The following is a 10,626-nucleotide window of genomic DNA, read 5'->3' on the forward strand; positions in this document are numbered from 1 at the left end:
CGAGTCTGAGCTCACTTCCTCTTCCTCCCAGCATTCTGTTCTGTTTACTCCTCCCACCTATGTTTTAATCTATGAGGGCCAGCCAAGCAGTTTCTTTACTGCTTAACCAATGAAATCAACAGATTGATATATGACACTCCCACATCACTGGGGCTGCCACCCAGCTCCCAAGTATATCACATGTGGAGGCTTATTATAACTTATAAATGACCAGCCTTAGCTTGGCTTATTGCTAGCCAGCTTTCCTTATCTTAAATTATTCTGCTTACCTCTTGCCTCTTTCTTTTCTATATATCTTACTTTCCTTCTTATTCTGTGTTTGGATGACTGACTGGGTGGCTGGCCCCTGATGTCTTCCTCTCCTTGTTCTCTTGCTCCTTCCTCCTCCTTTTCTAGATTTCTCCTTCTATTTATTCTCTCTGCCTGCCAGCCCTGCCTATCCTTTCTCTTGCCTAGCTATTGGCCATTCAGCTATTGACCATTTATTAAACGGTCAGGTATTTTAGACAGGCAAAGAACCACAGCTTCACAGAGTTAAACAAATGCAGCATAAACAAAAGCAGCACAGCTTACAATGATATTCTACAACAATGGCCTAAATTATTTTATCATTGCTAAAGCAGGCCCACTGCATCTCAGATCTTGGAACCATAGTTATTCCATATACCCTCATATTCCAGGTTCTGGCCCCATGGACTCAACTTGCACATTTGTGGAATAGAAATGGAAGCACAACCAACCATATCTAGCACAGAAATGTATATTTTGGTAAGGATTCTGATCATATAAGTGGAAGAATAATTTTTCTTACCCTACAGCCTCTCAGAAGCTCCTCTTCTTTTTCTTCTTTTCTTTCCCTTTAACGACAGGACATTACTCCATAGCCCAAGCTGGCCTTGAGCTCCAGATCCTCCCACGTCATTCTCCTGAATACTGGCGTTGCAGGTAGACACCAGGTTCCCAAACTCCTGTTCTTGAATGCAGCTGGAGTGGCAGAGACACAGCACTCCCAGCGGCTCAGCAGCATATATGGAAATCCATCCTCTATAACGCACAATTGAGCTTATATATGGTGGCTATTCACCTTCCTGTGAAAACACATGTGCTTGCTCTAAGTTCAGAAATAGTTCTGAAATGAAAGCATTGTAATTTTCCTGTGATTTTGTAGGGCCCTGGTGCTAAATCATGTACAGCACGAATCACTTTTTTATTGTTTGGGAATTTTTTACACGTGTACCATGTGTTTTGATCAATTCTTTCCACCTTTACCTCTCTACTCCAATTCCTCCACAATTTCCCCCACCTCTTTTCCCTCCAAACTTCATATGTTCTTTTCTTTAAAAAAATAAACTCACTGTGTCCACTCAGCACTACCAATATGAGTATGGGTGTGAGGCCATTTATCTACTAGAGCATTTTTATTTATTGCTTTTTAGTTGACTTGAACACAGATGTATCTGCCCAACACCAACAGATTCTCACCCTTTTTCCAAATTTCCTGAGCAGGGCAACTGAATGAGACATCATCACATTTCAGCCTGCACATTTTATTTCTTATTTTTTCTAACCATCTCTCTCTCTCGATGGTTTATGGGTGTGAATCATTAATACTCACTGTCTTCCTTTGCTCACTAAGCATGGACTATATAAAGCCCCCGTCTTTACTATTTCACTTTAAAGCCCATTGCGATTGATTTACATTATTACAACATAGCACTAAAGTGTGACTGTGGCTAAAGATATTATTATGTTATTTGATTAAAATATATTTAAAATGATAGCTGATATGACTCAGTCTTTCAGTGGCATCCAACTTTCATTCAAGACACTTCGTCGGGCCGTATCATGTCTTTCAAGGTAATTGTGTTCAACCAACTGAGAGTATCCATATATTTCAAATAACAACAAAACAGAAATTCAAATTTGTATCAAGTTATCATTAGGAAAAAGATCCTGGTGTTTGCTGAAACAATGACTGAGATTATTTCATTCACTTTAAAGTTTGTAGTTTTGGCATATAGGTCTATTTGGTAGATCTTTTATCTAGCAGGCATAACACCTTGGGTTTGATCCCCAATGCTGTATAAAGCAGGTATAGTAGTACTTACCTAGAATTCCAGCACTTGAGACATAGAGGGAGGAGGATAAGGATTTCAATGTACCTAGACTCTGAGTTACATGAAATCCTGCCACAAAAATGTTTAAATAAATAGTTATCAATTGAAGATAGTTTCTGAATTAGGAATGGGGGCATGTGTCTACTTCTTTCAGCTTTAGGGTCCCATCTAGTGCAGACCCATGCAGTCCCTGTATATGCTGATTCCATGTCTTAGGTAGGATTACTGTCGCTGTAGTGAAACACCATGATCAAAGAAACTTGGAGAGAAAAGGCTTTATCTGGCTTACACTTCCACACCACTGTTATCATTAAAGGAAGTCAGGACAGGAACTCAAACAGGGCAGGAACCTGGAGGCAGGAGCTGATGACTGTGAAAGGTTACTGCTTACTGGCTTGCTCATCATGGCTTGTTCAGTCTGCTTTTTTATAGAACCCAGGACCACCTGCCCAGGAATGGCACTGCCCATAATGGTCCAGGCCTTCCCACATCAATCATTAATTATGAAAATGTCCTACCGGCTTTCCTGCAACCCAGTCTAATGGGGGCATTTTCTCAGTAGAGGGTCCGTCCTTGTGTAAAGTTGACATAAAATTAGGCAGCACACTCTGTCTCTGTGAGTTCATATGTGCATTGACCCTGCTGTCTTTAGAAGGCCTGATGAACTTTCTCCAAGGGAGTGTCTCTAGGGAAATGAACTCCTCTTAGGGGTAGCACACATGCCCAGCAGTAGATGGGCAACAGAAAACGAACAATCGCATCTGTGGAGGTGCCTTGTCTCATAATGTCATGTCAAGGCCCTCCCTTTTTCTTTTAAAAATTTTTGTATTTTTTCAGGTCCTCTGCATACATATTATGGCCTCTGATTTGTGTTTTTATGGGATTGCTGAGTGTGCAAATGAGTGGGTCTCTGTGTCTCTGTTTCTTGTGCCTTTTGTTGGGCTCTTTTTCTTCTAATTGTTTGTTTAGTTCTATTCTGATGGTGTTAGTTTTTGTTTTATTTCATTATATTTTATTATCATACCTTAGAAGCCGGTTTGTTTTCTAATGAGAGACAGAAAGTTTGTGGATCTAAATGGGAAGATAGAGAGGAACTGGGAGGAGTAGATGGAGGGGAAACTGTAATCAGGATATATTATATGGAAAATATTTTAATAAAATAAATAAGTTTAAATAAATAGATAAATTCATTTTGTAACTGAATATTCATTAAAATATAATTGAAAGAACTTAAGAGGAGATATACTGAGATATATCTTCAGACGCCATCTCAGTCATATACATATCAAAGAGAAGGAGGAAGACGAGGTGGGAAGAGAAGAGGGGGAAATGAAGAGAAGGAGAAGAAAAGAAACAGCATAATATGATCCATTTAAAGTTGTTTTAATGGAGATTTTCCTAGATAACTACTACTAAATATGTCTGTATTTAGAATCGATTATTGATGTATGCTAAAAATCATTGTATTGCCGGGTGGTGGTGGCGCACGCCTTTAATCCCAGCACTCAGGAGGCAGAGGCAGGCGGATCTCTGTGAGTTCGAGACCAGCCTGGTCTACAAGAGCTAGTTCCAGGACAGGCTCCAAAGCCACAGAGAAACCCTGTCTCGAAAAACCAAAAAAAAAAAAATCATTGTATTACTATTTGACAATCCCACTGAGTTTATTTCAGCCAAAGACAGACCACTGAGTGGCAAACTGGCACTTGATTTGTAGGTTGCACAGCATCTGTTGTCCTGGTGCACTGGCCTTCAGAACGGCCCCTAATATCATCCAGACATCAGATGGTCAGTTTTTCATAGTGGAGAAGAAAGTCTTTAGATGACTAGGCTCAAGGATGGAAATTGAGCTGTGAGTTGAAAAAAAATTAACCACTTCTGATTAATTTTTAAATATTTCCTTCTGTTAATATGTTCTTTCCATTTGATAATTTCTAGAGACAGGAAACTGAAGGAAATCCCACATTCAGAAAATAGCATCACGAAGGTCAAAACTTCTTTACTCATGGGATTCATGCATTCAAAGAAGCAATGGCTGTATATACAAACTATAGCATTGTCCTTTATGGGTGGAAAAATGTACCTACATTCCAGTAGACTCTCTGGGGTCTTTAACATTACTGAAAGTCAGGAAAACAAAGAAGCACATTAAATATAGACCTGAACTTTTTCTTTTTATTTATTAAAAATGTCCACCTACTCCCCTCCTTCCATTTTCCTCCCACCCCCCTACTCCCTCTCTCTCCAGTCCAAAGAACAGTCAAGGTTCCCTGCCCTGTGGGAAATCCAAGGTCCTCCCCCCTCCATCCAGGTCTAGGAAGGTGAGCATCCAAACAGACTAGGCTCCCACAAAGCCTGTCCATGCAGTAGAACCAAAATTCAGTGCCATTGTCCTTGGCTTCTCAGTCAGCACTCATTGTCAGCCACATTCAGAGAGTCCAGTTTGATCACATGCTCCATCAGTCCCAGTCCAGCTGGCCTTGGTGAGCTCCCATTAGATCAGTCCCATTGTCTCAGTGGGTGGGCGCACCCCTTGCGGTCCTGACTTTCTTGCTCATGTTCTCCCTCCTTCCGCTCCTCATTTGGACCTTGAGAGCTCAGTCCAGTGCTCCAATGTGGGTCTCTGTCTCTATCTCCATCCATCGCCGGATGAAGGTTCTATGGTGATATGCAAGATATTCATCAGCGCTATAGGATAAGGCCAGTTCAGGCACCCTCTCCTCTGCTGCCCACAGAACTAGTTGGGGACATTCCCTTGGACACCTGGGAACCCCTGTAGAGCCAAGACTCTAGCCAACCCTAAAATGGCTCCCTTGGTTAGAATAACTTCTTCCCTGCTCTCATATCTACCCTTCCTCCATCTCAATTAACCCATTCCCCCAAGATCTTCCCAATCCTCCCCCTCTCCCTTCTCTCTCCCCATTTCCCCTTCCCCCCAATCCACCCCCACCCCCATGCTCTCAACTTTTGCCTGACGATCTTGTCTACTTCCATTATCCAGGAGGATAGCTATATGTTTTTCTTTGGGTTCACCTTCTTATTTAGCTTCTCTAGGATCACAAACTATAGGCTCAATGTCCTTTGTTTATGACTAGAATCCGCTTATGAGTGAATACATACCATATTCCTCTTTTTGGGTCTGGGTTATCTCACTCAGTGAAGTGTTTTCTATTTCCATCCATTTGCATGCAACGTTCAAGATATTATTGTTTTTTACCGCTGAGTAGAACTCTAAAGTATATATGTGCCATACCTTCTTTATCCAATCTCCTATTGTCATTTGGCCTTGTAGAAACTGTATTACAAACACAGCTTTCCTTTTTATTCTGGTAACTTCTGTTTACAGGTCCTCTAGTTGGTCAAGCATCGTACTGGCAGAGGCCAAATACTGTTCTGTGTCCCAGTTCTAGCAAGACTCATTCCTAGAGTCTGATGAAAATGGGTCAGGGTAGACAGAAAAACAGTCTTTAGAAAAGAGATACTTGATGTAGCCATTAAGGAATAAATCCCCAGATCACACTGAATTTACCAGGCATTATGGTCTGTGTGTCATTTCTGCTTTATTTCACTGTCTGTAGGTGACATAAGAGGGTTTATTATGTTTAAAGTTAAATCAAGGGCACAAGAGGCAGAGGGAAACAGATTCATTGTCTAACCAGACAATCATTTTCTTTAGCTACATTGACCACATGTTATCTTCTGTGTTGTAGTTATTTGTAGTTTGTGAAATATTTTATGTAATGTTTAGAGTTCTTGAAATAATATTTTATCTTTTAATTTTAGTTTTCTTTCTGGTCACTTTGGTTCCATACATATAACTTCATGTGAAGTGGCTAGCTCTGATTTAAAATATTGACCTTTAATGTCTAAATTATTATAACCCTTATTTGTAATCAATAATTTCATTTGTCATAATATTGCGATAGTACATCAGGTTCCAGATTGGAATAATAATTGGATAGTCACATTGTAGGAAAATCAATAATTATGATCACCTTATATTTTTAGTAACAAAGTTATCTTTTTCCCTACTTACCAAATATTAGCATCTGTGATAAAAACAAGAGTTGAAATCATGAGAAATTGGGGTTTCCATATATTTTAGGGCATAGTCTAATCTTATTTATTTTATAAGCAAAATGAAAAATAGGATTCTAATGGGAGTCATTTTTTAATATTTCCATTTAGTTTTCATTGTCAAAATGTGTGTATTGTTTAATTAAATAAAATCCCTTTCAGCTCTACCATGGGTCACCTTAAAGACTCTTCAATAAACTCAATCAAGAAACATGAGCTCTTAAAGCAAAACACCATGAACACTGTTGTCATTGAAGACTTCTTGTTTTTGTACAATTTAGGTAAAATGAGTCAACCCAAATTACTGGTCATTCTTATCAAGTGTCAGTGGAGCTAAAGTTACTCTAAAGCAATCTGAAATCTGAGTATGTCAGAGGGCTTCCCAAATCTTTTAAATTGTTGCATCTCAACTGGACTCTATACTCTTCTGCCACTATGATCTATTTCCTTTTCTGTTTCATCATGCACTAACTGTTCTCAGCTCCTGTCTGTTCATTTGCTTCAGACAGTACTATCTGAAAAGGTATAAAGGCATGGGTTTGATTTCCTAGGTAATAAAGCTGTTCCCTTGGTAATTAGTAGAAAACAAACTCGACATATACATACCATTAGCCCGAGTGGTGACCTCAAACAAAAAAGACCACCAGAGAAGCAAGCATCTTCTATGAACCTAGTCTTTCTTGGTTTTGTTTGTGCTTCTGAATAAAGAGGACTTCGATACCTCAAAGATTCTCATAGCAGGGAACAACATTTGTGCATTTTTATGAGTTAATCCTGGGGAAGAGACAATGTGTAGGACATGGAGGAGAAACTCTGACTGGGGTAAAGGTAAGACCCAAAGCATCTGGAACTTATACAAAGCAGTGTCTCTGATCCCTTTGTGGGTGCACTCAGGCGCCCCAAGGAAGCTTGGATGGAGCGTATTAGGGGAGGAATTTGCTCTAACCACGTGTTCTCTCTAAAGATGATGCGAATGGATGAGAGAGATGCTACTCTCCACTCTAGAGTCCCTAGTGCCGTGTCTGCATTTAGTGCACTTGAAGTAAATGCCATACGGCATCCCAAGAACTAAAATAAGGTAGAAATTGAAATTTTAAAGAAACAGAAATAAATATTTTACACGTTCTGGTCCCAATATAATCTTTCTGAGGATAAAATTTGGCCAAAAACACTTGGTAGCCTATTCCCTATGGGGGGGGGGGGTTCTTTGCTCAGCCTTGATGCAGGCTTCAAGGGGGGAGGGGATTGGTCCTACCTCAACCTGATGTACCAGACTTTGTTGACTCCCCACCATGGGAGGTCTTACCCCTTCTGAGGAGTGGATGGAAGATGGAGGATGGGAAAGGTGGGGGAAGCAGGAGAAGGGGAGGGAAGGGGAACTGTAGTTTGTATGTAAAATGAACAAAAACCAAAAGAAATCCACCAAAAGTGTTGCACAAAAAATGAAATTTGACCAAATGATGGCAATTTAAACTTTAATACCATCCTGCAGCTGGTCCTACTTTATTAGAACCAAGGGAAATGATCTAAAGAGCCTTCATCTTCAGGCTTCCATGGATTTCTACCAGGATAGGAACCCACACAAAGAAAATGACAAGAGAGTGGAAGAAAGGCCATCAGGGCACACTAGAAATAACCCTTCCAGTCATCCATCCACTCCTATGCCTCTAGTACTCCCCCTAAAGGAACAACTAGTAGCCACATTCCCCTTTCATTCATAGACTCTTAACAATACAAGCAAGGCTTCTTTGGGGATGCTCCATCACTGGAAAATCAGTACACACTGGAAAGAATATGAATCGGTTACCTATCTTGTTTCTATCTTATCTTCTGGGGATGTATAAAAGCCCCCGTTCTCTGTCCTCATGTAATTACATGTTTCTGCCTGTTTGCCACCTTCCCAAAAGTGTGAAACTCTTTTTGGAAGCCAGGCTCACTGCCGTGTTATTCTTTTTATTACCCCTAAATATTCCTAAACTTGCTAACTAAAATAGCTATGTTAGCCCAAGAACTCTCAAGAATAGAGTAAGCTCGGGCCCCACAGACTCAACTATGGTTTAGCACTACCTTCTTCAGGTAGAACAATGACACGGGAAGAACCCACTCCTTACATGACCACCTTTCAGGGCTAAAGGTCATTAACACAAAGACTCACAAAGAAAAGACAGCCTTACAGATTCCCCAGAGTTAACCTTGCTCTCTCAAAAGACAGATACAGCTTTTAACTTTGTCAATATAATAAACACAGAGAGAGACACACACAAAACCTACTGAGTTCATTTAGGTTACTTGTATGTTCTTGTGTTTAGGACTGAGCACTTGTGGTTGGATAATCTAATAGAGGGCCCATTGCTGAAGAAAACTGACTTTCCTTTTCTCTGTAGTCATTGCTAGACTGTGGTTCTTCCTCTAAAGGGAAGGAGGGGCTCATGAAATACTTCCAATTCCTTTATGTGTGTAGACTAATTTTATCACTATGTGGCAGTCTTGCTTCGGCAACCAAATTTTTGTGAGTTCATCCACGCAGCATCCCTCTCATATCTAGAAGACATCTGGTCTTCTGGATCTTACAATATTTTCACTACCTCTTCTACGATGATTCCTGAGCCTTATGTTTTGGGATTGCATTGTAGATGTACCAGTTGTGTTTGGGAGTATCGTGGTCATATTTTGTCTGTATTTTAACAGATGTGGATCTTTGTAATACTCTCCATCTACTGTGAAATGGATCTTCTTTTATGAGGGATGAATGCTACACTCATCTATGAGTATAGGAGTAAGTATTTAGAATAAAGTTGGAAATTTTATTGGTTAGGGAAAATAGCAGTAGTATGTTCTTTTCTAGGGTCTGTGATCTCTCCAGCCACAGATAGCTGACTGGGTTTATAGTACCATGAATGAATTCCCTACTACTAAGTAGCAGTAAGCCCAATCAGGGAGATGTTCATTTCCCTCAGATAAAAGTACCACAATTTTCCCCATTTAATATTATGTTGACTTGTTATCTATACTGTTTGTTATCTTGGAATATATTACTCTACTCAGAGTTTCTTCAGAATTTCCAACAAGAAGGTATAACAGATTTTGTCAAAAGCTGTTTCTGTGTCTATTGGCATGGAAGTTTTTAACACATACGCATTTAAATGTGTGGACCACCCCTGTATTGCTGAGATAAAGTCAACTTGATCCGGATGACCTTTTTGGTGTATCATTGAATTCTGTTCAAAATATTTTGTTGGAAAATATTGCACTTGTCTTTTATTTTTTCAGAAAGAAAGCAGTTTTTTTTTAAGATTTTTTTTATTGAGGAAAAAAATTTCCGCCTCCTCCCAGCCTCCCACTCCTCCCACCCTCCCCCACTCCTCTCCCCCTCCCTCTCGCGTCTGAAGAGCAGTCAGGGTTCCCTGCCCTGTGGAAAGTCCAAAGTCCTCCCCCCTCCATCCTGGTCTAGGAAGGTGAACATCCAAACTGGCTAGGCCCCCACAAAAGCCAGAACAAGAAGTAGGATCAAAACCCAGTGCCATTGTCCTTGGCTTCTCAGCAACCCTCATTGTCCACCATATTCAGAGAGTCCGGGTTTATCCCATGATTTTCCAGTCACAATCCAGCTGGCCTTGGTGAGCTCCCAATAGATCAGCCCCACTGTCTCCGTGGGTGGGTGCACCTCTCTTGGTCCTGACTTCCTTGCTCATCTTCTCCCTCCTTCTGTTCCTCATTGGGACTTTGGGAGCTCAGTCCAGTGTTCCAGTGTGGGTCTCTGTCTCTATCTCCATCCATCGCCAGATGAAGGTTCTATGGTGATATGCAAAATATTCAAGAAAGCAGTTTTATTAAGCAAGACAGAGGAGGGTTTAAGCCCCACCGGCCCCTGGGCTCGCAGCCATAGCGAAAGCTCACCTGTCTTTATCACGAATATTGAGCTGTAATTTTTGTTGCGCCTTTGTTATTGCCACCTTGCTTGAGAAAGAAACACATTCACTGCCTAAGAGCACTCTGACCCTTGGCACACTAGGGACAGAAGGAAATAGTCCACACAGCAGGCTTTCCAGCTCAAGGAAGCTGGGGTGTGCTGATTCTTAAGCTGCCTGGGCTTGTTATGAAGCCTCATCTGAGAAAGAAGAACATTCTATCTAGGAAGCTCTGGTATTGGCACACTATAGACAGGGGAAATGAGCTGTACATTTTTGCCCCCAAGGACACAGGAATGTGTTATTTCTTAAGATGTATGAGCTTGTTATGTCCCCACACATTTTCTATCCATACTTGCTTGTCTTAATTAAGTACTTAAGTACTTCACCAATATGGTGTCACATTTCCACTTCCAGAACATCCTTCTTTTGGAAACCATGGGCATGCCTGCATTACCCACTGTAACAGTTCTTGCAAAGCCCCAGATCTAACCACATCCCCTGCTTGTTTAAGCAATATAAAGGGT

This window comes from Microtus ochrogaster, unplaced genomic scaffold, assembly GCF_000317375.1.
Source record: "Microtus ochrogaster isolate Prairie Vole_2 unplaced genomic scaffold, MicOch1.0 UNK131, whole genome shotgun sequence".
NCBI classification, from domain to species: Eukaryota; Metazoa; Chordata; class Mammalia; order Rodentia; family Cricetidae; genus Microtus; species Microtus ochrogaster.